Source organism: Myotis yumanensis, unplaced genomic scaffold (genome assembly GCF_028538775.1).
Source record: "Myotis yumanensis isolate MYYU_CA2020_CCGP unplaced genomic scaffold, mMyoYum1.0.hap1 SCAF_11, whole genome shotgun sequence".
In the NCBI taxonomy this organism is placed as follows: Eukaryota; Metazoa; Chordata; class Mammalia; order Chiroptera; family Vespertilionidae; genus Myotis; species Myotis yumanensis.
This window is the reverse complement of record NW_027223762.1, coordinates 64,102,828-64,126,214: the sequence shown is the minus strand read 5'-3', so window position 1 is coordinate 64,126,214 and position 23,387 is coordinate 64,102,828. Positions and strand designations below refer to the sequence as shown.

General features: G+C 50.9%; 1 non-coding gene and 1 pseudogene across 1 annotated transcript; one reads left to right on the top strand and one right to left on the bottom strand.

Moving 5' to 3' along the window:
• Positions 1–5,293: 5,293 nt before the first annotated feature.
• On the bottom strand, positions 5,294–5,412 carry LOC139020183 (5S ribosomal RNA). Its single transcript, XR_011473204.1, has one exon. It is a non-coding gene; the product is annotated as a 5S ribosomal RNA (ribosomal RNA).
• Positions 5,413–16,419: 11,007 nt separating this feature from the next.
• LOC139019319 (protein SET-like) overlaps positions 16,420–23,387 on the top strand; it is a 41,486-nt pseudogene continuing 34,518 nt past the window's right edge.

The window sequence follows — 23,387 nt, the reverse complement described above, 5'->3', positions numbered from 1 at the left end:
GCAAAGCTATCATTCAGAAGTGAAGGCCAGATAAAGAGCTTCACAGATAAGAAAAAGCTAAAGGAGTTCATCACCACCAAACCAGTATTATATGAAATGCTGAAAGGTATCCTGTAAGAAGAGGAAGAAGAAGAAAAAGGTAAAGATACAAATTATGAACAACAAATACACATCTATCAACAAGTGAATCTAAAAATCAAGTGAATAAATAATCTGATGAACTGGTGATTGTAATAGAATCAGGGACATAGAAAGGGAATGGACTGACTATTCTTGGGGGGGGGGGGAGAAAGGGGTGTGGGGGTGAGTGAAGAGATTAGACAACAATCGTGCACCTATGGATGAGGACAGTGGGTGGGGAGTGAGGGCAGAGGGTGGGGTTGGAACTGGGTGGAGGGGAGTTATGGTGGGAAAAAAGAGTAACTAATGTAATAATCTGAACAATAAAGATTTAATTAAAAAAAAAAAAAGTTCTTCTCCGCCACTTTTTAAGGCAAAAACAAAACAAACCAAAAAAAAACCATTATAAACTGATGAACAGAAATAGATACAGAGGCAGAGCAACATTGAACAGACTGTCAAACTACAGCGGGAAGGCTGGGGAGGGTTGGGGAGGTGGGGTAAGAGATCAACAAAAGGACTTGTATGCATGCATATAAGAATAACCAATGGACACAAGACACTGGGAGGTATGGGAGGCCAGGGAAAGGTCAAGGGGAGAAAAAAAAGGAGACAAGTATAATACTCTTTGTAATACTTTAAGCAATAAGACAAAATTTTTAAAAAATACTAGTGGCCTGGTGCACGGATCCGTGCATTTTGAAAGCAAATTAATTAGAAGAAAGATTAGTGTGGTAATTATGTTATTTCAAAAAATTACATGTCAAAATAGTATATACAATATACTACTATAAAATTAAAATACAAAATATTTTATTTTATTTTTTATTTTTATTATTTTTAAATCTTTATTGTTCAGATTATTACATTTGTTCCTCTTTTTTCCCCCCATAACTCCCCTCCTTCCAGCTCCCACCCCACCCTCCACCCTCACTCCCCACCCACTGTCCTCATCCATAGGTGCATGATTTTTGTCCAGTCACTTCCCGCATCTCCCACACCCCTTTTCCCCCAAGAATAGTCAGTCCATTCCCTTTCTATGTCCCTGATTCATTATAGTCACCAGTTCATTCTGTACATCAGGTTATTTATTCACTTGATTCTTAGATTCATTTGTTGATAGATGCATATTTGTTGTTCATAATTTGTATCTTTACCTTTTTCTTCTTCTTCCTCTTCTTAAAGGATACCTTTCAGCATTTCATATAATACTGGTTTGGCGGTGATGAACTCCTTTAGCTTTTCCTTATCTGTGAAGCTCTTTATCTGACCTTCAATTCTGAATGATAGCTTTGCTGGATAAAGTAGTCTTGGTTGTAGGTTCTTGGTATTCATCACTTTGAATATTTCTTGCCATTCCCTTCTGGCCTGCAAAGTTTCTGTTGAGAAATCAGCTGACAGTCGTATGGGTATTCCCTTGTAGGTAATTGAGCCTCTTTCTCTTGCTGCTTTTAAGATTTTCTCTTTGTCTTTTGCCCTTGGCATTTTAATGATGATGTGTCTTGGTGTGGTCCTCTTTGGATTCCTTTTGTTTGGGGTTCTCTGCGCTTCTTGGACCTGTAAGTCCATTTCTTTCTCCAGGTGGGGGAAGTTTTCTGCCATTATTTCTTGAAATAGGTTTTCAATATCTTGCTGTCTCTCATCTTCTGGCACTCCGATAATTCTGATATTAGTCCGCTTAAAGCTGTCCCAGAGGCTCCTTACACTATCTTCACACTTTCGGATTCTTTTTTCATTTTGCTTTTCCAATTGGGTGTTTTTTGTCGAATCTTTGGTTTGATTCTTGTGCTCCTCTGGTCTGCTATTGGGTATAATATTCTTTATTTCAGTCCGTGTATGCTTACTTTCTAATTTCTTTATCGTAGCATCGAGGGTCTCATTAGTTTTCGTGAGGCTCTGCACAAATTTATGGCAAGCCCTCAAAATTGCGATTCTTAGCTCCATATCCTCCATTTCTGTCATGTTTTTTTGTCTCCGCATCTTTTATGCTTTCTTGGTGCACCCCCTTGTGGTCTCTGTGTGCAGTCTTGTTCTAGCCAAGCCTTAATTGTTGTAGTTAACACTAGAGGGATTTGACCACCAGGCCGACTGGCGGTGGAAATCAGCTGTGTGATAAACTTCAGTCCTCAGGGGAGGCGCTAGTCCAGCCCTTGCCTGAGGCGATCGGCAAATGGCTGTGCGCAGGGTTTGGGCGGGGCGGGCTCAACAGGGCGGGGGGGAGGGAGCAGCTATGGCCGCTCTCAGTCTGTCCCCAGGGGCTTTGCCTCTCTGTCCCAGCAATCGCTGCAAACCTCGGAGGGGCCGTAGCCAGACAGTCCCGCTTCTCCCGTTTGTGTCTGGGTCCCTAGAGACTCGCCCGGATCTGTAGCCCAGAGTCTGAGACTCGCTCCTGATTGAAAACGACAATCGCGCCCTCAGCCGCCAGCCCGCTTTGCGCGCGCACCCTCACCACCGCACCGCCGTACCTTTAAATTTTCCACACTGCGCCTCCGCTGAGCGTTGGAATGCTGTTGTTTTTGCTTCTAGTTGAAGAGACTCTCCTCAGCCAGCCTTCCCGTGGTTCTGGTTGATGTCCGCTCCGACTTTTAGTTGTATTTTTGAAGTGGTTGTCCACAGCGGCAGTCTCCGGTGTTTACCTATGCCGCCATCTTCGATTCTCTCCAAAATACAAAATATTTTAATATTGCTACTCGCCCTTTATAATAGAAGTGTCAGAGATGAAAGAAAATTACTAAAATGTATATGAAAATAATATATAATTTCTGATTAATAAATAAACAATAACATGATATAAAACAACAAAGAAATGACATAAAAATAACAAAAACATGATAAAAACAACACTGATAAAAACAATGATTGATAACTGATTACTAAATAAACAACATGATATAACAACAAAAACATGATATAAAAACAACATTGATAAAACACAATGACTGATAAATTGATTAAACAATAGTTGGTTTTCAGACATATTCTGTTGACGACGCCACTTTATTTCAGCTTCAGAGGTACATTGTGCCAATACTTGGTCTTCAGATACATTCTGGCATCATATGCGATTGGCACCAGCAAGTATCACGCATCCGCGAATCTACGTTTTTTTTTTAAAATTGCCAGTGCGCGTCATATATACCAGTCAGGCGGTTGAACGGTCGGAGGGACATACGGTTGGTCACTTAGCTTTTTATATATATAAAGGCCAATCAACTGGAACAACTGGAACAACCGGAAGAACTGGTCACTATGATGGGCACTGCGAACAGAACACAGGCCCAATGGGGGCGGGGCGGCCTGCCAACCTCCTGAAATCTCTCCCATAGCTGGCCGCTGCCCCCAAATCGGGGGTGGTGCTGGCTAACCTCCAACATCCCTTCCCACTTTCGCCCAGGCCCGCTGGATCCCACGCATGCATGAATTTGTGCACCAGGCCTCTAGTTTATATATAAAATTATATGATTTCATGACCTTAAAAGAATATGTGTTTAGCTCCACAACCACAAAGTGGCTCAATAGTAGCAATAGAAGCATCAGTTTTACCAACATTAACTCTCATTCTCATCCTGGTCAAACATTTAAATCTCTAATAAATTATAAAAATATATATTTTTATAGATTTCAGAGAGGAAGAGACCCAGGAAATTTTCTAAAGGCCCGGACACCAGGCGTTGCCTTATCAGAGCTCCACCCAGATGGTCATGGAGACTCAGTTGGACTAGTACAACTTCTTCCAATCCTTGTCGAGGAGCTAGAGACCAGACCACCGGCAGTCAGAGTGGGCCTAGAGTTGAGGGTGGGTACAGAGGGCGCTGTCCCCACGGGATTAAGATGACCAAGGAGGGCCAGATATCAGATTCCCCCGAGAGTGTTCAGCAGTTCCACCTGTGTTTATTTATTTATTTATTTATTTATTTATTTATTTATTGATCTATCTATCTATCTATCTATCTATTTATTTATATATCTATTTATTTTCATAATCCTCGGCAAGGATATCTCTCCCTTGACTTTTAGGGAGACTGGAAAAAACCGGGAAAGGCAGAGAGAAACATGGATGTGAGGGAGACACCTGGATTGGTTGCCTACCGCAGGCGCCCCTAAAGGGGCAGGAAACCAGCCTGCAAGGGAGGTAAGTGCCCTTGACCCCAATCGGACCCGAGACCCTTCCATCCACAGGCCTGCGCTCTGTCCACTGAGACAAACCCGCTGGAACCTCTTCCACTAGCATCACAGACACATCCCTCCCATCCAGGGGTGCCCTCTGTCAGGCGGGAGACCCCTTTCCCTGATTCGGGGGTGGAGGTTGTGCTGGCCGGGGGTGGGGGATCCAAGAGTAGATACAGGGGTCCCCCCACCAAACCCTCAACACAGCCAAGGCGAGGAGGGGAGTGGCCTGGCCGAGGAGGGGAGTGGCCTGGCCGCTCTCCTGGGCTCAGGGTGAGTGTTTGGGGGTGGGGAGGTGGAGTGTTGCAGGGTGGCAGGAAGGGGGCGGGCGTCCCAGTGGACCTCAGGGCTCTGACTTGGCCACGGGGCGTAGCTTGGGCAAGGAAAATCTAAACATAAAAAAGCCCTGTCCCCTCACCCACCTCCCCGACCTGGTGCTCCGCCACCCCACTCCCCACACCAGGCGCCCCAGCCCGGACCAGATCTCTTCTTGCAGAGCCATCAGCTGTCTTTGGCCCGCCCAGCCCATCTCCTGGGCTTCGAAAAGATGCAGGGGGGCGCGATTGCCTGAAATGCGTAAGGGGGTGTCCACCGCCACCGGGTAAGACGAACCCCTCCCACCCCCCCAGGGATGGCACAAAGCAAGGGGGCGGGCGGCCTGGGCCTTTTGGGGAGCTACCTCCCTCCGCAGCACCGGGGCTTCGATGGGTTCCCCCGGTTGTGGGTCCCCTGTTGCCCGCGCAGAGCACAGAGCGCTTTGGGCTTGCACGGGTGCGGGCGGGGGGCGGGGGGGGGGGAGGGGGGCGGGATGGAAGAGACACGCCCCGCCAACGCAGGGCTGCTGTCTGTTAGGCGCGAGACACCATTTCCTAATTTTTGACGGCGGACGAGGCTGCGCGGGGGTAGGTGGGGGTTCAGTTGTGAGAATAGCCCCGCGGGGGCGATGGGAGGTTCCCCCCACACCGCCAAAGGGCGGATGGGGCGGGCTCAAAGAATGGCAATCAAAAGCCTACAGCACCCGGTATTCCCAGGTGGAATCCCATCCAAGTACTAACCAGGCCGGACCCTGCTTAGCTTCCGAGATCAGAGGAGATCGGGCGCGTTCAGGGTTGTATGGCCATAGGCGCCGGAGTAGGCCTCCGGGAGCCTCAACAGCGCAGGGCCTCCAGACCCGCTGAGCCCTGGGCCCCCTGGCTGACCTGGTGCTCTGCTCCCCCCACCCTCTGCCCCGCCTGTCCTCTAGCCTCGACTAGATCTGTCCCTGCTGAGCCACCAGCTGCCTCTCATCCACCTTCTGAGCTTCCAGGAGATGGGAGAGGCGCGGGAGAGAGCCTCCGGAGGTAGGGGAGGGGAGGCTGAGGGGGGAGGGGGGAGGGGGGACGGTGTGCGATGTCCCGGGGAGCCCGGAAGGGGGCGCCCTCCCCAACTGGGCTCCGCTAGGGATTCCACTTCACATCCCCATGGCAGCATTTTGTTGGGGAGAATCCAATGGCTAAACACGTAGCTGGGACCAAAAATGTGCATGTGCCTAGGCAGGGTCCAGGGGGGGGAGAGGTGGAGGCCGCCCACCATGTAGGCCCACAGCCAGCCCCAGGTCTGATGCGCCGTGTCCCGGGAGACCATAGGAGGGGATATGGCCTGGGTGGTCACCCCTTCGTTTCCTCCGTTTCACCCTCTTACAGGTGGAGACCTAGCGAGGTGGCCCAGGGCGGTGTGACTCTACCAGTATCACAGTGCTGAAGCCCAGGCCTGTTGGGAGTGGCAGTCCAGGCCACATCCCACCCCGTCTAGTGATCTGGCCCTCTCTGAGTTTTTGCATCCGGGCGCAGGTCACACTGCCCACAGGTGGGGCAGGTTTGATGTCATATACACTGGTCCAGGTCTCTAGAAGACTGTTTCCTGTACCATCCCTCGTGTGTTGGCAGGGTCCCTGGGAAGGCCCAGGAGGACACAATGGCTTTGCCAGGACACTAAGCCAATCAGACAACGCAGGTCTCACTGGGCTCTCCTGAATGCTAGGCCCCTGGTGGCAAGAACGGGGAGCTGGGGGAGGGGAAAGCTGAGTTGGAGAAGTTGGAGTATTTCTGGGGGTGTCAGTCAAAAGCCCAGAGGGCTTTCCGGGCAAGTGTGCTTAAAGGAACACATACAGGTAATGGAACCTTGCAAACTTGATGTCACTTCCTCAGTGACAGGACAATACAGAAGCTAGAACTCTGGTCACCAGGCACCACATTCCTGAGACAGGCCCCTATCACCTCACTTGACTGGAGACCTGGGAGAGAGCAGGATGTTCTCCACTGGTCTCCAGATGTCCTTGGGCTGTGTCTTTGGAAAAGCTTACAACAAAACTGTTTCACTCACGCATACAGTGGCTCTTGTCTCCCTTAATGCTTCATAGGAATTATATAGTCTAATTTCGTTATATTAGGGAAGAGAAAATGAGGCCCAGAGGTCCTGACTTTTGAGCAGTGTTATAAGCAATTCAGCAAAGCCAAGAGCTTACTGCTCTCCCAGGGGCCTCTCCGCAATCACAGCTTCCTCTCTTCATAATTACTTACTACAGGAAAGAGACATCAGGAATAGTTAGTGTTCTGTTAGAACACTTAGACAAGGATCATATTTGAGTTCAATGGGATTAGTAGAAGAAAAAGAGAAGCAGGAAAAATAAAAACTAGAAGAGTATGAAAATACAATGTGTTCATAATAATAAAAACCTCTATAGAAAATCTGACACTTGTGAGAAAGCAGGATGGAAGAACATGGATCACAAGGTATATGTAACGTTCCTTCAAAACACTGCAAGGACCATTATAATCCTGTAAATCCACAAGTGGTCAAATTACATTTTCCCATCACAAACATCAAACTCACTTATTTATTTGATGGCAAACAGCCCCTCTGTCCTACAGACCCATCCTGTGTGTCGATCCGCACTTCACACTGTCGGGCTGTGTCCCAGCATTGGAAAGGCTTACGTTGTCTGTGGGACACTCTGAATGGCATCATTTCAGTCTCCCTTTCCAAGTGTCTCAATGGAAGTGTTCTCCAGTTAATTCACTTATTCACTATGACACGCTTTTTAGAAAAATTGTACTGAATTTATTTGGTTTCATATGTACATTTCTATAACACATCATCTGTTCCTTGGTCCAAAGTCAAGTCTCCTTCCCTTCCACCTTCCACTCCCTCCCCCACCCCTTTCCCTCTTGTAATCGTGTACTGTTCTCTGTGTCGATGCGTGTTTTTTCTTTTTGGTTAATCCCTTCACCTTTTTCATCCAGCCCCACACAACACCCCTCCCGTCTGACAGCTGTCAGTCTGTTCCGTATCTATGAGTCTGTATATATTTTGTTCATTAGATTATACATGTAAGTGAAATCATATGGTATTTGTCTCTCCCTGATTGGCTTATTTCACTTAGCATAATACTCTCCAGGTCCATCCATCCGTGCTGTCTCAAAAGGTAAGATTTCCTCCTTTTTTATGGCCAGGAAGTAACCATTGTATAAATACTCTATATATCTAGCCTGTGTTGAAACTGAAAAATGACGTCAGATAAAATGAGAGGAGTTTGGGGCTGCGATGGTTACAGGACGGTCCAGGGGAGGATGCAGGAACAGCCTGTGGGGAAAGCCCTGCTCCCTCTCCTCCCCGGGCTGTTTGTGGGGAGGGCGGCTAGGGGAGAGTGACAGAGAAAGGGGAGCCCACCTTTTGTTCTCTCCTCCCTGCATCCACAGAAACGAAATGATTCCAGGGACTCTTGGGTTCCTCCAGAGCCAGGACACGCTGAAGGACCGGCCGGCTGAAGCCAGCGTGGAGGGAAATGTGCTAGTGATGAGGTTGCTGAGCTCCGGTCCAAGCCCCGCTCCTCCGCTTCGTCCTGCTGTGGCTGGGGCTCTGCCAATCCCGTGGCTCTGCCCGGCGCTGCACCGCCTAAAATCAGAAGGGTGAAGGGAGCCGCCGGGGTGGCTGGCGCGTCTGGGAGCCCCTGCTTCAGTGCCGCACGCCCTCCTCTAAATGACACTTATAATCCCAGCCCCGCCCTGCTCTGCCCACCCTCGGGGGCAGCTGGTTCTTGCTTTTGGACCCATCGCAGGGCGCACAGAACACTAATGACTAAAACCCTGTCGCACCAAAACAGGTATTTTTTGCCAATTTGACCAAAACACAGGTGTATTTTTATTCATTCCCACAGACGGCTATTGTGCTGGCTGTTGGCATTTTTCATTTGACATCTAAGGGAAAAGAGGTCGGTGCCCCGACTAAATAGTTTTAAAATTCCCGCGGCACACCGGTTGGAAATCACTGCCTTTGAGTAACATTTTTACCTTTTAGTTACCTAAGCAATAACTTTCTACCGAATTATATTATATTTTATTATTATATTTTACTGTGTGGTTTCTACCTTCAGGTCTTTACTTATGTAAACTCACACCAGGAAGGGACCCTGGGGTGGGGGTGGGGGGCTGGAGGGCTCGGTGTGGTGACAGGTGGCAAAGCGACGCTTCCTCCGCGTGGGAACCGGCTGCCGGCCCCACAGCAGGAGCAGCCACTCCGCGGACTGCGGCCTGGGCGGCTCTCACCACCCACTGGGGCCTTTACAGAAAGAAAATGAGAAGGTCTTCGCTCGGGTCCTAGTCAGACCACCAGGGAACGGCTATCACAGCCTAAACCACCAGCTACTTCTCACCCTCACGGGCCTTATCTTGTTGGAAATAGACACAAACCTCATTGTGCAGATGGCGAAATTATAATGTACCGACCAGAGCAGAGAGCGCTGACCTCGTCTCTCTGAGCCTCGCTTCTGAGCAGAGAGAGTCCGTCCCAGGGCGCCTTCTCCCGAGACCCGTCCTTCAACCCCGGGCCCTCCGCACCCATAACGGGGACCTGATTTCAAACTGCCCTGCAGGTCCGGACAGTGACTCGGGATGAAGCAAAGTTTGGATAAAATCCACGGTCAGATCCCTGCGGCCCGGGAGAGGGTGGAGGGGAGGACCGCGCGCTGGGCCGAGCCCAACGCCAGGCCCGGGCGGGCAGACGGGCTGCACGCGGTGTGTCCTGGAGCGGGAAGTGGCTGCGCAGTGTCCGCGGAGGCGGCGGCTCGGCCTCAGTTCATGGCGCTGAGGTTATTGCGCTGAGGTTATTGCGCTGAGATGCCCGAGCGCCCCCAGCAGGAGGCAGAAGCAGCAGCCAAAGGCTCCCGCCGCCTCCGCCTTTGAGAGCTGGTGCCAGCAGCAGAGGCTTCCAGCAGCGCGGGGCCCGGGGGGAGGGGGTGGATTGTGGGAGACCGGGAGAGGGTCCACAGTACAACACTCGGACCCACAAGGACCGTGGCAGCAGCCACTGAATCAGTCTAGGCTTGAAAGGGCGTCGCTTGTTACAGGCAATTGAAAAAGACCAGGTCTTGTAACCAGGAAACTGACTCGAGTAGCCAGTTTCTAACAGCAGCTCAGCCTCAGGGCGTTTCCTGTGGGGCTGGCTGTGCCCTTGGCGAGGAGCCAGCACCACCGCCGGTGCCTGTGGTCCCTGCCACGCCTCCCCCAGAGACGGTCCGTGCAGAGCGACGGGCAGCACGATGCCTCCACCTCAGGGTTCACATGTGCTAATTCCCGACTCCAACTTCCACGGGGGCCCAGGGGACAGGCGATGGCTGGCCCAGCACCCACTCCTGTGGCCCAGGGACCCGAGGGCCCGCGCTGGAGTCACTTCCCCGGGGCCTGAATAGACGATCGGACAGACATTCTTGGCAACCGGCCAAAAGCCCACATTGCTCTCTGACGCACAGTGAGGTGGGTAGGTTTCCGCAGAGGCCCCTGGAAACGACCAACAGCAATGCCACTCGCGGGAGGACTGCAGGGGCCGGGCTACCACCGCCACCACCTTGGGTCTCACAGACACACGAGTGGCCAGACCTGTCCCGTCTTTGTCCTCTCGCCTGTATGCTGAGTGTGGCGGCTGCCCCAGGGCAACCCCCGCTTTCTAATGGCGGGAGTGGGTAGGAGACTCGTGAGCTCTGAGGCCAGAGAGAGTCCAGACAGCCCAGAGCTCTTCAGTTCTGCTCAGGTGACACGCAGCAGCCAGTGGGCACCTGCAGGCCGGCACCTACAGGGGGCACCTCAGGGCAGGCACCTGCGGGCGCCCCAGGAGCAGGCAGCACACGGACATCATAGCATCTGTTCTGCACTGTTGGGGTCCAGCCCCAGCAGGTCCAGGGGTTCCCAAAGGTGTGGACGGAGTCGGCAAAGAAGGAATGACACGGAGACAGTGTTCAGTTGATCAGCATAGCAAGGTTCTCTAGCCAGGTTCTCTGTCTTTATTGTCTTGTTACATCTGTATTTATACCAGTTGATTTTAATCCTATCCATTCTATTCCAAAGGTTAGGGCGTTTGTTAATCTAGTTCTGTTAAGTTTAATCCTGTCTAGGTTAATCTCTGTGTTCCATTATAAGGGCTATTCCAAGGTCACTGCTCTACTGATAAGCTACAAGGAAGTGACTGAAGGAGATTATCCTACCCAGTAAAGGTTATGTCCTCCCAGCCTTGCTGCTTGCCTTCCCTGGGACTGCCCTGTGTCGGTGAGTCTCCAGGGGTATAGGCTTTGGTGCTTTCCCTGGTGGGCAGACCCCTGGGGATGTGGGCCCAACAAGTCCAAAATTTATTGAAAAATCCTCACCTGGGGAAACAACCTTTCTTAGGGAGGTGGTCCTGTTTAAAACACATAGCGCTAAGAGGGGGGGGGGGGAGCAAACGTATGCCATATATGCCAGGTCCCTTGAAACATAAGCTGTGCAGCTGTTTCTTCCCTGCAGCGACTGTGTCAAGCAGCAAGGGTGGACCAGTTTCCAGCACTGCACCAGCCACTGTGCGGGAGACATGTCAGGGCCCCGGGGAGCATGAGGCCTGGAGGGGCTTGAGGAGCTCCCGTTCTTAACACAAAGGCACAGCTCCAGGGGGCAGGTGCCAGGGGAGCTTCCTGAGGGCAGAGCCCATGCCCGCCCCTCCCCCCCCCCCCACACACACCCATGGCGGGCACTCAGCTCTGACAGGGCAGCCAGCACCAGGCCCTCGGAGCCTGCGGGCAGACTCCTAGGCTCAGGGGGAGGCCGCATCCATGCTGGTCAGAGGCGCAGAACTCGGATAGTTGAGAGTTGGGCAGAATATCTTGCCTGAGAAGTTCCCTCTTTGGTGCAAGGTGAACTACGGCACACTGGGCTCCCCAGCCCTGAGCACCAGTGGGGGAAAGGGGGTCCCCACAACATTTGCCTGTTCAAAGCCAAGGGTTCCGTGGGGGTGCCATGGAGGGCTGCATCTACATTTCTGAGTGGTAGATCATCTCCGAGTGCCATGGTCGGCAAACTGAGGCTCGCGAGCCACATGCAGCTCTTTGGCCCCTTGAGTGGGGCTCTTCCTAAGCCTTAGGAGTACCCTAATTAAGTTAATAACAATGTACCTACCTATATAGTTTAAGTTTAAAAAATTTGGCTCTCAAAAGGAATTTCAATCGTGTTGATATTTGGCTCTGTTGACTAATGAGTTTGCCGACCACTGTCCTAGTGGATCCAGGTTCCGTACCAAGAACACAGTGTCACAGGCTGGGAAAGCAACAGGGAACACAACACACCACCCCGTTCAGGTGGTGAGCCGATCCCAAGGAGGTGCAGGTACAAGCCCAAGGTCAGCAGCTGGGCACTGGCAGGAGGGTGGGTCCCCCAGCCAAACCGCGCCTGAGGCAGGTTGTCCCTGAGACCATAATGAGGGGTGCAGTCATGCAGAGCTCAACAAACGTACCCGAAGCCAGAGAAAGGAGCTATGCTTTACATTTAGTTTTCACATATATATTTTTATTTTTACAAAGAAAAAGAGATTAACTTTATAACAGCAGCCAGGGAAAGGGAAAAAAAATCTAGAAAAGTGCCAAAGCAACACAAACTCTGAAGCACCCTTAACCGCCCCCGCCCCCCTTAAAAAGTAGTTTCTAATTATGTAACCTGTCTCCCTTTCCAGTTAAGAAGAAAAGTGATTCTGCTACAAGGCAGAAAGAACTTCTTGCTAAACCAGTTGTTAAAAATAAGACAACAGGCCCCACATGGAGCAACTTATGGGAAGCCCCATGTCACCAAAAGGAGACAATCACACCTGCAGCCTCTCCCAGAAATGGGAGGGTAAGCCAGTCAGTGAGGAGCACTGTGAGGCCAGCGCTGTGAGGGCATCTGTCATCCCCGAGGAAAGTGTCCTGAGCACAGCAGTCCAAGCTCTGCTATAGGGCTTCCTTGTTCCCGCCTCCTTCTGCCCAGAGCAGGCTTTCATTGGCACAGCCTTCGGAGCTCCCTTCTATGGGCTGGATGGGATGCTGCCACAGCCATGAATCACCGAATAAAGCCAATATCTTTAAAATGTACTCAGTCCAATTCTGTTTTTCAACACTTGAATTTCTTTGGTTCTTAAAAGTTTTCTGGAATGAAAGTTCTTTTTCTCAGTGGCTGAACTGAAACTTGTACCTTATTTTGCAGTTTGAGGAGTCTTATCAGATTAAACAAATATATGACAATGATGAAGTCTACAGGCAGATCTATGGGCTTGACCATTTGGTGGAATAATCGAGCCAGTATTTGATCAAAAACATAGACGCGACATAGAGGACATGAAATCTATTATAGGAAAGTTAGTTAAACCCAAACTCCTCCTCTTAACAAACTGTCAAATAGTTTGTGTTAAAACACCCTTTTAAAAAGTTGAAGCTTGATAAAGTTGAAGCATTCATTGATAAGTAGTTGCAGGACTTGTGTGCTTTCTCAGGTGAGTTTCTGTTCCAGTTTGTGCCTTATTTCCCAACTCATGGATTATGTTGAAATATTCACAGCTAAACATCTTTTCACTTTCCTGCTTCTTGCTAAGTGTGGATTAAGATCTCAGTAGTTGCTTTTCAAGCTATCACGTGTTAGTAAAAACATTTAAACACTACACGAGTTTAACCTGCTCCACAGCCGCTCCAATTCCAGCTGGGACTTGGGAAAAGTGTGCACAAGAAACACCATCTGCCCAGATTGTCAAAAACGTTGACGTGCACCTCCCAGGGTTTTTAAACTTCTCACATTCATCTGGAAAAGATAGATGCACTTAAGCTACATTTGCAAGAGCCATTTTTGACCAAGCTCACCACTCTTAAGTGGTTTTTTAAAGCATTGCCTTCCGTTTTTGGTACTCCTGACCCCACCTTATTTCACCCACACAAATCAACTAAAAGGCTGACAACGAAGATCTTTGAATAAATTTAATAATTTGGTAAATAGATCCTCCCTTCTTTCTCCAGTTCCCAGAAAGCTATCAATTTTTTGGATTCCATCTAGAGAAGAAAAATGGATAGAAATAGACACAGTATTAACTTGGGTTACTTATTAAAGTTAATTTCAATCTCCCCTACATATACACCAAAAACACCCCGTCTTCCCTGCCCTCCCTCCTCGTTCACCAGCCGCAGTAACAAGGGGGGCGGGCACTCCGGGCCCCACAGGAAAAAGGATGAACCTGTTCCTCTCGTTAAGGCGATTCCCGGACTGACCGAGTGTGGGTGGGTGAGCCCAGGAGACGCACGTTTTTCTCACTAAGCTTTTCAAGGACGGACGCCCCGGTGAGCCGCGCCCAGGCTCCTCCGCAGCTGAAAGGGCTTGTGACGGACCAGAGCGGCCGCCTCCCCTCGGCCCCGTCCGCGCTGACTCCGAGGCGGCTCCCCAGGCCCGTCGGCCCCGCACCCAGGTCAGAGGGTGGCGCGCGCACTCCACGCACCAAGCCCGCAGCGCAGGCAGTGGGCGCCCCCTCCCCGCACCCTCTCCTCCCAGGACAGCGCCCCTCCCTCCCTCCCCACCCCGAACAGCCCCCCTCTCCCCCGCCCGCCCCTCACAGCGCCCCTCCCTCCCTTCCCACCCCGAAGAGCCCCCCTCTCCCCCTGGGCCCGCGGGTGGGAAGGGCACTGCGGTCTCTTCCCTCCCGGGCTGCTTTCCGGTAAGCGCGGCGGGGCGGTGGGGTGACGTGTCCCGAGTGGGGGGCGGACAGCAGAGGCGAGCGCTCCTCCGCCCCATCTGCAGCCGCGGCGCCCGCCCGAGGAGCTGGCCGGGCAGCTGTGCGGGAGGCGGACCCGGACCCGGCGCTGGGAGAGAGGGAGGGAGGCGGGAGGGGTGACCGACCGGGAGGGGTGAGCCGGGGAGGGACTGCCGCCCTCCTCCCCAAGTTGTGGCTCGTGTAGAGCGACCTGGGGTCGGGAGGAGCCTCCGGCTGGACCAGGAGGCCGGGGCTCAGGGTCAGCTCAGCCCGCCCGGGAGGGGTCCTTGCTGGCACTTCCCCAGCTTATTCCTCGGGCGATCAGCTTTCTTCTCCGGCCGCTTCTTTGCTAGAAAATCACTTTCCAGTCATTGCAATGATTATCTGTCATCTAAAAGGAAATACATTTTTGATAATGTTTTGTTAATTGTTTAATATCTGTTTGGCACTCTAGCAACAAGGGCTTATTGAAACAATGCAGATTGGTTTAGGTTTCATTTCACAAAATAGGTTAATAATAATTTAGTTTGTTTTTGTACTAAATTGTGCCTGACACATAGACTATAATGAAGTTAATGAATAAGAAATGAAAAACTATTTTCTTGAGATAAAACTTCAAAATATCTTTCATGTCTAAAAGAGTAAAAAACCAAAAACAGCTGCTTGGCCTGCTTTCTGTCTTTATTTTTTTATTTTCTTTGTTTTTCTTTTTTGGTAGTTTGCTAAAGTGGTTTAAAAATCAAAGATTTGGCCAGGCCAGTGTTCCTCAGTGTTTGAGCATCAACTCATGAACCAGGGGGTCACAGTTCGATTCTATAGTCAGGGGACTCTCTCATCACTGGTGTTTCTATCTCTCTCTCCCTCTCCCTTCCACTCTCTCAAATTAATAAAAATATATTTTGAAAAAAATCAAAGTTTTGAACATGCCCAGATTTAAAAAAACAACAACAACACACACACACAACTGGAACATAGTAATGATCTTGAATGGTCATTTTTCTTCAGCGAATCATTCAGCAAACATGTATTATGTACTCACAGGATCTACAAAGGTAAGGCAGGTCAAAGTCCAGCCATAGATCTAAAGCCGCCTGCGGAAAAGCAGACTGTAGACAACTGAAATTACTTCTGTGTTGTTAAGAAGCATCTTCAGCCCTAGCTGGTTTGGCTCAGTGGATAAAGCCTTGGCATGAGGACTGAAGGGTCCCGGGTTCGATTCCAGTCAAGGGCACATGCCCAGGTTGTGGGTTTGGTCCCCAGTAGGGGACATGCAGGAGGCAGCCGATCAATGATTCTCTCTCATCATTGATGTTTCTATCACTCTCCCTCTTCCTTCCTCTCTGAAATCAATCTCAACTGCCCTCCCCTGCCGGCCTGATCACCCCTAACCGCCTCTGCTTCAGCCCCGCCACCTGTGGCTTTGTCTGGAAGGAAGGCAGGACGACCGGAAGATGTCCCGTCCACCTGGTCTAATTAGCATATTACTCTTTTATTAGTATAGATTATATTTTTACAACTAAGGTTTCTTTATTGTCTATGTAAAATTACCAGTATACATTTTTTTCTTGCTTTACCTCTTTTTATGGCTTCTCTGTTTCAGACCTCATTTGAAGGTATTACAGCTGATGGCAATTACTCTTCTTATACTATAAAAGGTAGTGTGTCTACTGAGATTATATTTGTAGCAATGTTGAGTTTTACAAAAATTTCAAAAGGTTTATTAGATAAGTATCACTTTGTTCTAGTTTAAAGATAATATCATAATTTATGGTTACTCAACATATGGTAAATGATACTCATCAATCCAAGGCATTCATGATTATGATATCTTGCCATCTCTCTTCAGCTGAGCTAATATGCACAATATAATCAGATAATGTGTCAGCCAGTAAAATATTTCTTATTGTTTCCTTAACTACTGAAGCTACAGTTCCAGTTACCTGCTACTGAGTAACAACCCACACCAAAGCCGTGGCTTAAAACAGCAGGACTGGGGGCAGGCTGCGGTGGTGCTGGTTCTTGGCAGGTGGAGAAGGGGGCTGCCCCAGACACGGGCACCTGCTCCTGGTGAGCTGCCAGCCTCCCTTCTGGTTGCCCATGTCCCTGACCTTTAGCTTCTATAAGAACTTGGTTTTGCAGATTCCTGTGGTCATTGTGGGTGTGAAGTCCGTGTTGCCTTTGTTTCCTGCCCCTGAGTTGGAGATAAAGGTGCGAAAACTCCAGGAACTGTGACAGTAGCACTAATGCAGGCTTGCTCTGCCCTCTGTGCCTCTGACTTCACAGAAATGGCCAACCACACATCGCATTTCACACACTGACCTCTTTAAGGACACACCATGTGATAAAGGAAACTTGGAGAAATCTCACTACCGAACTTCTGTGTTGCAGAAGACACTTTGGTATAAAAGCCTCTCAGAAAATATGTTTTCTGAAGGAATAGAAATGGAGTGAGAGTGAAAGTGCAGTGTGTTTGTGGGTAGAGCCTGTTTTCTCTGTTCCTCAAGGGCCGGTGAGCAGGCTGTACTGCCTGATTGCAGCTGCACCTCCATCGCTGCCACAGGCTTGTGTTAGGTGAACCCCAGAGGCTGGTCAGCTTATACCTGCCCCCCCCCCCCCCCGAGAGAACAGAGGGCTCCCTGGTGCTCTGTGTCCTGTAGGCCTGAGGGGGTGAGAGCAGAGGAAGGGGAGAGGACACAGCTTTGTCCAGGTAGCTAATTGGTCTGTTTGTAGTGTCTTCATTTTATGTTCTGTTTTATTAACGTGTATTTTTACTAGGAAATCACCCAAGTCCTCCAGGTTTCCAGGTTGATGCAATAGGTTTCTCTTATTTTACTTTTAATTTCTCCTCTTTCTAGTTTTCTACAGAATCGTTACAGTTATGAACAAATATTGATACATTATTGTCAACTTAAGTCTACATTTTATTTAGGCTCCCACAGTCCAGGCTCAGTCTCAGTCCTGACACCTCTTTTAATTACTCTTCAGTCTTCCAGCTGGTTGGGTGCTATGCTAGGACACGGGACGGGGGGAGAAATGCACTGCCAGGGTCTGTGCTGTGCAGACCGCAGGGACTGCATGGGGAGGCATGTGGGCAGCTCTTACACACGCCAAGTGACAGGATCCGGTCCTAACTTAGAAAGGTCGGCTGGTCACAGCGTGGAGGTGGGACTGGATGAGAGGGGACAGGAAGCCGAGCAGTGGGCTGGCTGGTGAGCGTGGTACTGGCCGAGCTGAGGCAGGGATGGGGTTGCAGAGGAGCAGGGTGTGAGGACCAGAGAGGTGCGGTCAGCACTGTCCTGAGGATGGAGCCAGCAGGGGTGTGGGAGCTGGAACCAGGGGGCCTGGCCATTCGGACCCCAATAGGAGAGTGCATTCTGCTGAAAGGAGACTATTTGCTAATCTCTGGATCTATTGACCTCGAAGGAAGGACGGGACTAAGAAGGAAGGGGGGAGCGTGCTGATCCACGCTGGGCAGCAGCCAAAGGCACCACCTCACTGAGTCCTCCCAGCCACCCAGAGGGAGCGTCGTCCTCATCTGACAGGGGAGACCGAGTCTCCATTCTCTGCCTGAAGCCACACAGCCGGGAGGTGGTGGGGCCAGAAGCCGGCTCTGCACTGTCGGGCTCAGGCCCTGCCCCACAAGGGCCTGGGCTCCACTCGGAGCTGCCAGGAAGCTCTTGTCAGGCGAGGCCTCAGGAAGGGGCGTGGGCAGAAGCAGACCTGCCGTGGCCAGGAGCACAGCTTTCCAACCCTGGAGGAGCCTGGCCCACGTAGCCCAGGGGCTGGCATCGTCCTGAGCATCAGGAGGCCCCAGTCCCACTCCTGGTCAGGGCACGTGCGGGTTTCAGGCATGGTCCCCAGTGTTAACATGAAAAACCATTGAAACCTGTAAGGAATTTTTGTGAGTTTATTTGAGCCAAACTGTTGACATATGCCGGGAAGCAGAACCTCAACAAATTGAGACAATGCTCTGGAGAGTGGCGGGGTTACATTTGTATTTATACATTGCAATCAAAGGACGGACTTAGGTGGGTTACATGAAATTCATTGGTGATAGATTAAGGAGGAGGGATAAGCAAAGCAGGGAAACCCCTGGGATTGGATAAAAAGTAAAATGATGGACACATACGTAGGTGGGTGCAGGAACAATTAACATGATAATGAAGGAATCTGTGGTCTCTGTCTTGGTGCCCAGAGCATTTGGTTGTGCCCCAGGGGCTCCAGATACAGGGAAGTCACAAGTTACCCAGACATTCCAAGGGTATGTTATCATAGATGCAAAAAGACAGACAGGCTCAGTTACGGTAAAGGTTGACCTTGTCAGTGAAGATACTGGCCCAGGACGTAACTGCCCACCATAACTGCTTTAGTTAAAGTTTAATTTCAGAACATCCTTTGTGGTGACTTTAGGTCTCCGAGTTTGCAAGCCCGCCATGCAGGCCTCTCCTGAGCCTGTCAGGTCAGCACGTGGCCCCTTCCGTCCACACCGGTCTGGGCGTGCGGGAGGCAGTGCATTGGTGTTTCTCTCTCTCCCTTCCTCTCTCTCTAAAATCAGTTGTTTTTTTTTAAATACAACGCTGGCGGCAGGGGTAGGAGTGGTGATGGCGAGAGGCTGCAGTTTGCAGGGTGAGTACCAGAGAGGAGGGTTTTAAGCAGAAAAAGAGTCTCCGAAATGTCGTGAAGATTCTTCTTGATTCTCTGGTTGATCACCAGCTACACGTACCTGGATGGGATCCCAAGAGGCCTGGACGGACACGACTGAGGACCGAGCCTCTCCTGTGAGGCTGCAGCTTGCACGGGCGCGGAAGCCCTCCTCGCTGGCCGCCAGGGCACAGAGACTCACTGAAGACGGGTCACCCCGTAGAGAACTCAGAATCGGTCATGGCTGCTCTCGTCGCACCTGGACTTATTTTAAAAGCAAGCCTCAGACGGACCAAGTCTGTCTGAAATTCAATAAGTTGTTGCCAAACGAAGCACTATATCTACTGAACCCTGTCAGCATATGGCTACCTCAGGATGAACAGCGTGGCATCCAGCACCCAAGCAAAATACAAGACCCGAAGAAGCAAACGTGTGACTGATCATCAAGAGAAAATAGTAGAAACCGACACAGAAATGACAGAGTTGACGATAAACCACCCCAGCATTTAAAAAGTCTATTCAGGTGTTTATAACAAACATAAAAATAAACAAAAATGAAAGAAATGGAAGAATATGTGTGTAAAAAATATAAAATCCAAAACCTTATGCCTGTTGATGGGCTCGGCAGTAAGTTGCGTGTTGTGGAAACAAGAGACTTGTGGACTGGGAGACATGGAAATAGCAACTGTCTACGCACAGCACAGATGAGACCAAACAGGCTGCCCCTCCTCCCAAAAGCGATCTATGAGACAGCGTCTCCCCAAAGGCGGAAGCATTTACTGCCCAAGCCCGGGAGGAGCAGAGGGGAAGGGGCAGGAGACCATGTTCCCAGGGGGGCTGCCCTGCTGATGCTCATTCAGGCTGGAGGGAAAGGGAACTAAAAGTCCAGAGCGGCTCCCGGCTGGGCACCCTCGCCAGAGGCAGCCGCTGTGCCCACAAGCAGCGCCCAGACCAGGCGGCACCGTCACAGGCGCCACCATCGCCACTGGCCACCCCGATGGCGACAGGCGCCCACTCCTGGGCCAGCAGCCAGGACTGCAAGGGGCGGGCACCTCGAGGGACTCCCGCATCTGGAGGCTGGGGAGCAGCCGAGCATCTACCAGCCAGTGGAGCTGAGGAGCCCGCGGCGCCCCTGGCAGGCAGGCACCATGGGCACCAGGCTGTCTGAGGGCTGTTGCGGGGGTGGGAGGACCCCCTCCCCCGTGCTCCCCCCATGCGTCCAATCCACTCAGGACATAGACACCCCTGTTATTAGCAGGGTTTTTATTTTATTGAGACCAAAGCATCATTCCTTATAATTATGGCCTTTGGTTCATGATTTGTCTTAACACACACACACACACACACACACACACACACGTGCGCGCACACACACACGCACATGCACGCACACACGTGCGCGCACACATACACGCACACATGCACACACGCACACACATACACACACATACACAATCGCTCGGTGAATGGGACACGCCCCTCCTCAGGCTCAGCCCCTCCTGCTGGGCAGAGGGAGGTACTAGACTCTAGTAACTAGAGGGACAGGGACTCGGGAGCCAGGAGCCGGGTGCCCCTCAGCCAGGAAAGGCTGGCTGCCATTCGGACCCCGCAGCTCCAGACCACTCCCTGCAAGCCAGTTGCTCTGTTTCCTATGACACCTGCGCTGGGAAAGCCTGCGCAGCGGCCCCCTCCCCGCACCTGACCCCTGAAGCCGGGAGGCTGGCGGGACTGGCATCAGGTGCAGAGGGAGCGTCACAGGGCGCCACCCGGGCAGGCGAGCGGGCGGGACCCTACTACCCCCTCCCCTGGCACGCGGGGTCCCAGTGCCCCCTCCCCTGGTGAGCGGGGGTCCCACTGCCCCCTCCCCTGGTGCGTGGGGTCCCACTGCCCCCTCCTCTGGTGAGCGGGGGTCCCACTGCCCCCTCCCCTGGTGCGTGGGGTCCCACTGCCCCCTCCCCTGGCGAGCGGTGGTCCCACTGCCCCCTTCCCTGGTGAGCGGGGGTCCCACTGCCCCCTCCCCTGGCGCGTGGGGGTCCCACTGCCCCCTCCCCTGGTGAGCGGGGGTCCCACTGCCCCCTCTCTTGCCGCCTGACTCCCCAGTTACTTCTCTGTCTGGATCCTAGAACAAGCCCCGAGGTCTGGCCTGGCACTTGGGTAACAACACAGGATCCCAGCGCCCACTCCGCGCCCGCAGGCCCAGCATTAGCCGCCCGAGACCTGGAACCCGCTGCGCTTCTGTCCTGACAAAGGCCCCAGTGACTGCTCGGGGGGAAGCAGCTCAGGGAGACCGTGCGGGGAGGGGGGAGGGTGGCCTCGGCGCAGCAGGGGCGCCGGGAGCCCCAACAGCACCGGGGCTGGCCCTCAGGTCAGAGCAGAGTTCCTGAGCCGCACTTGCTTCCTGGGTCGCCCTGTTGAGTCCCAGCATCGGAAACCGGTGCCCGGTGGAAGGTGGACACTTAGACCCGCCGCCTCTCTGTGCCGGGGAAGGTCTTTAAGCTCCTGTGAGTGTCCTGCCTGTGACATGGGCTGAGGAGCCCGGCCTCCCTGTCCGGACGGCTCTGAGCCAGTTGGGATGACGCACTGACCTGCAGGGGGATGAGGGCTCTGGGCGTGGACACCAGGGAGCAACCTGTCTGGCTTCCATGTCACTCCTCGGCCTGCAGTGTGCTTTGCATGTGTAAGAACGTGTTACAATCTCTTGTTTGTACATTTTAAGGCACCTCAATGCTTTTTGAAATAGGGTGGGTGTGGAGTAAACTTAACATAAACATAAACATTTTTTGTTGTTAATCCTCACCAGAGGATATTTTTTTCCCATTGCTTTTCAGAGAGTGGAAGGGAGGGAGGAGAGAGAGAGAGAGAGAGAGGTATGTGAGACAGAAACATGGACTGGCTGCCTCCCCCACTCACCTCTTCACCCCTTCTGGGGTCAGGGAGTGAACCCGCAACCCAGGTACATGCCCTTGACTGGGAATTGAACCTGTGACTCTGGTGCTCCGGCCGACAGGCTAGCCACGTATCCACACCGGCCAGGGCGAAAGATAGACAAAAATTTAAAAAGCTATAACCCACTGTTCCCAAACCTTCTCTCATGATATTCTTGAGCTAATGGCCTACCCAAATCGTATAACAGCCTCATTACAAACACGATTTTCAGAAAGGCCTTTTCTTAGATACCACAAAACATCAGAAAGGAGGATGGCAATATACAGATGGAGAATACATGGAAGCAGAGTGATTTCTCTGGTATGCTAGAGAATTAGACAATTCTCTGTTCCTAATTCATTTCGCAGTAAAAGGAACTGGCCTCTTTGGAGAAAGAACTGATACAGCTTTGGGTGAGAGAAGGTACAGGTGAGTTAATGTACCAGAAAGCAAGGAAGTGCATAGAGACTGGTGGAGGCATGGAGGGAAACTACTGTCCAACCTCGAGGAATCTAAACCCCAAAACAACCTGCTTACAATGGATTTTAGCACATTGAACAACAAAAAGAGAACCAACCCACACAAAAAAAGAGAGGAGAGGGAAAAGGTAAAACTTCTTTTTCAGAAGACTGTTGGGTGAAAAAATGTGTAATTAATGATAATATTATAAAATCACTTTTTAAAATCATTGATATCATAATTTATTCAGGCAAGAATTATCATTGGGTCTATAGCATTGAGTGCAAATTAATTGGGGGACAGAATATTAACAAATTCAAAGTATTTGCGTGTGTGTATGTATGTGTATAATGTATAAATCTAATGGGAGCCACCTTATCAAGTTATCAAACTCTGTATCCCACTTTTAAAAAAATCTTTATTGTTGCAAGTATTACACAGGTCCTCCTTTCCCCCCATTAACCTCTTTCAGCCGCTCCCCTCCCTCTGCCCCACCCCAGGCCCTCACCACCGCATTGTCTGTGTCCAAGGGTGATGCATATATGCATACAAGTTCATTGGTAGATCTCTTCCCACCCTGCCTTCCCTCTGAGGCTCAACGGTCTGTTCATGCTACTATGTCTCTGGGTCTGTTTTTGTTCATGAGTTTATCTGGTTCAATACATTCCACATATGAGTGAGATCATGTGATACATCTCTTTCTCTGACTGGCTTATTTCGCCCAGCATTATACTCTCCAGGTCCCTCCATGCTGTTGCAAATGGTATGTACCAAAATTTTTTTATCCATTAATCTGCTGATGGGCACTTGGGCTGTTTCCAGAACTTAGCTATTGTAAATGACGCTGCTATGAATGCAGGGGTGCATATATTTTTTCTGATGAGTGTTTCAGGTTTCTTAGAATATATTCCTAGAAGTTGGATCACTGGGTCAAATGGGAGTTCCATTTTTTTTTTTTTTTTTTTTTTTTTAGGAAACTCCATACTGTTTCCCATAGTGACTGCGCCAGTCTGCATCCCCACTAGCAGTGCACTAGGATG